The following is a 3378-nucleotide window of genomic DNA, read 5'->3' as shown; positions in this document are numbered from 1 at the left end:
GGCAGACAGGGGAGCCTGGCCTTTTCCCCACTGCTGTCCTTTCCTTTGGATGACCTGCTGAGTATCAATAGCTGCTACTCCCTCCTGCCTGGCCCTGACAGTGGCTCTGCTGTCACCTCTGAGCAGCCTTGTCCCCAGCCCTTCCCTAGAGTACGGGCCTCCGGTCTGTTTTCCTAGAAACAGGCCTGCGATGGCTCCTGAGTGCTTTAAGCACGGTCTCACTGCCTGGGCTCCTCCAGTTTTGGCTAGTTTGGGGTCAAAGCCAGTGTAAGGCTCCTTCTTTCCAGTGCATTTAGTCTCCTCTCTACTTCTCTCTTCCCCCTTACTGTCCAGTGTGTTTTCTATCAGAGCCCTTTCCCTGTTGTGTCCTGCTGTGTAGCTGCTGGTGGAGCTTCCTTCCTCCATTTCTTCCTTACCCCTGTCCCAGGGGTTGGGCCCAGGCTCGTGGGGATGTTCCATTTCCTCTGCTCCAGGGAGAACCACCCCCAGCTTTGTGGGTGGGCCAAAGGGTACAGGGTGCTTCTTCCTCTGCTCCCCCACCCCACTGCTCCCTCCTTGTGCCAGGGGCCCACCTCACCGGTGACCGGGGAAAGTGCAACATCAAGGGAGGGAGGAAACACCAAACTGAAGGGCTGCAAGCCCAGGGCTGTCCTACCTCCACCCACTCCCCAGCCTGAGCTTTAGCCTTGCTTGGCTGCTTGCCCGCCTGCCTGCCTTTTTGGGGAACTGAGCTTTGAGGTAGGTGCCCCAGAGAAGAAGGGGAAAAAATGGTGAGGGGTGGCAGGGATAAAAAGTCACCTTCATTCTCTACCTCCCATGCAGTGTGGACACAGTATCTCCCCACCTGGGCTCCCAGAGTTAAAGATACAGACCAGGGCCTGAGGGTACTGCAGAGGCAAAGAGAGGCCTGGGTCAGTGGCATGACAAGCCCCACCATGCCATCCAGGAAGGGAGGTGTTCAGAGATGAGCTCCTCCATCTAGTTCAGGGCCAGGGAGAGAGGTCGGGGCAGCACTTGGCAAACCAGACGGGCATGTGGCAGCAGCAAGGCCTGCTGGGCGCCATCTTCCATTTCTTGGGGGAGAGGAACGTTTCCCCTGTGATGCTCTGGCCAAGGTGAGAGGAGCTGTAAACACCTCAGTCTTTCAGTGAACCTAACCTTTAGCTCTCAAGGTTTTCCTGGGACCCAGCGTTTGTGAGAGAAGGGCCAGGACCCCATGGGACAAAAGAAAGAAGGCCCTGAGGAAAATGCTTGGTGCTTGTTCTCTTCAGCCTTTAAGATAAAGTGCTCCTCTTGCCCCTTTAGCTTCTGCACAGGAGGCTTGAGGGTTTGCCAACTGCACTGTGGCTACTGGTGGAGGGAAGAGAGTGCCTTCCACCAGAGTTCTTTGTTCAGGAAGATGATCCTTTCAATTGACATGGCCCAAGAGTAGCTTGAGGAAGAAGAAGGAAAAAGTTGGTTACTACTCCTTCTAGGGTCCCTCCCCGGGTCCCACCTTGCAAGTGGAGAAGCCTAAGTTAGAGACTCGTTCTCAGGCTACATTAGCTGCCTCCACATGGTTGGGGCAAGTACTGAGCATGGGCGTTCATCAACTTAGGACCAAAATCTAGTGCACCCACATCTAGTGGAGTATTCCTTACTCCCAACAGTAAGCAGAGGGCAAAACCACCCACCCTTTCCTCCTGTCTCTTAACAAATCAGAAAACAGCAATCAGCAAACAGCCGGCAGGAGAGAGCAGCTCAGGATTTAGGAACAGAATCGGTTAGCATAGTAAAAGGAAGAACACAGGAATTATTATCAATCAATCGTCAGCTAGTGAGGAACTGCTGACTACTTAGGATGAAGCCATGACGATGGCTGGGGCTGTGTCCTTGAGGACCGATTCCTTGGGTCCAAGACATAGGCAGCATCACATATGGGGGTGGGAGGTTGGTAATGCCAACTCTCTGCCTATCCTCAGCCAGGGACTTCAGGAAGGGGAAGTTATATAGGGCACTGGCTCCAACCAGTGAGTTGTATTGCAGCTTTCCCTGAAGATCAGGCAGAGCACCACTGCCTTTCTTCTAGCCCCTCAGAAAAGAGGGACTATATACTTCACTGTCCCCTAGAGGTTCTAGAAAGGAAGACGTGGGGTCAGGATGATATGGACTTAGTCTATCCCCAAGGGCTATCGCTGGGTGAAGAGATGGGAGCAGGAGGAGGGTTGGGATTTCTTTTAGGGAGCAGCTACACTTACAAGGTACCAGAATTGGCCTCTCTCTCCTAAACTTCTCCAGTCCAAGAAGTGATCTGGGATCTGGCATCAGGACCAGACTGTTGAGCAGGCCCCTCTGGCCTGTTGATTCATTGCCACCTCTGCACCTGCTGTCTTGAGACCCAGCCCAGCCCCAGGCACCACTGCTCCTGAGCCCCTACCATCTCCCTGTGACGGGTGTACTTTGTGTACTGTGTCTCGGGTCCAATATATGAATTGTGAGCAGGGTCCATCTATTTTAAACACAGATGTTTACAAAATAAAGGATATTTCAAACCACAGGCGTGGCTAACACTGTAGAGTCCCTTGGCTCAGTCCTGTTCGGGCAATGACTATGGGTGTGGTGAGGCAGGCCTAGACGAAGAGTCTTGGGAAGGCTAAAGCCACAGCCATAGAGTGACGATGGAAGCAGCAAACATGGTCTTCTGTACCTTCCCAGGTTTACCTGCAGGCAGCTCAAAGCAAAGCTCCTACTCCCTGCAACAGACTTGTTAGATGCCATCAATTCAGCTCCGACTCGTAGCAAACCTACATACAACATGTTCACAGAGCTAAGATTAAACACAAGGAAGGCCTTTCTTACAGCTCTTGGGAGGTTGCTGGGTAGGTGTGTCAGAGGGAATCTCTAGAGTCACAGTGGTTCTCATTGATTTGAAATGGAACAGGCCTTCCTGAACGCATATTGTTAGGTGCCACTGAGTCAACCACAACTTACAGCGACTCTGAAGAACAGATATGAACCCTGCCCTCAACGGCACCCTCCTCACAGTCTCTGATAGGCTAGAGCCTATTGTTACGGCTACTGTGTAAGTTCATTTGTTGAGGGTCTTCCTTGTTTTGTCTGACTCCATCTTTCTCAGCATGACTTCTTTTTCTAAGGGCTAGCCCCTCCTGACAACATGCCCAAAGTCTGTCAGATAGACTTTCACTAGTCTTGCATCTAAGGAGCACCCTGTGTGTGTGTCTTCCAAGGTAGACTTGAACTTCTTTTGGTAGTTCATGGGATATTAAGTCCTCTCCAGCACCAGAGTTCAGTGTATTGATTCTTCTGCAATCTGATTAACTACCCATCTTTTGCATAATAACAAGTAAGTTACCATGGCTTGGATCAGGCGTGCTCCTT

This window comes from Elephantulus edwardii, unplaced genomic scaffold, assembly GCF_000299155.1.
Source record: "Elephantulus edwardii isolate Elephantulus edwardi_28Jun2011 unplaced genomic scaffold, EleEdw1.0 scaffold00104, whole genome shotgun sequence".
NCBI classification, from domain to species: Eukaryota; Metazoa; Chordata; class Mammalia; order Macroscelidea; family Macroscelididae; genus Elephantulus; species Elephantulus edwardii.
The sequence above is the reverse complement of the archived record's forward strand: the minus strand, read 5'-3'. Positions refer to the sequence as shown.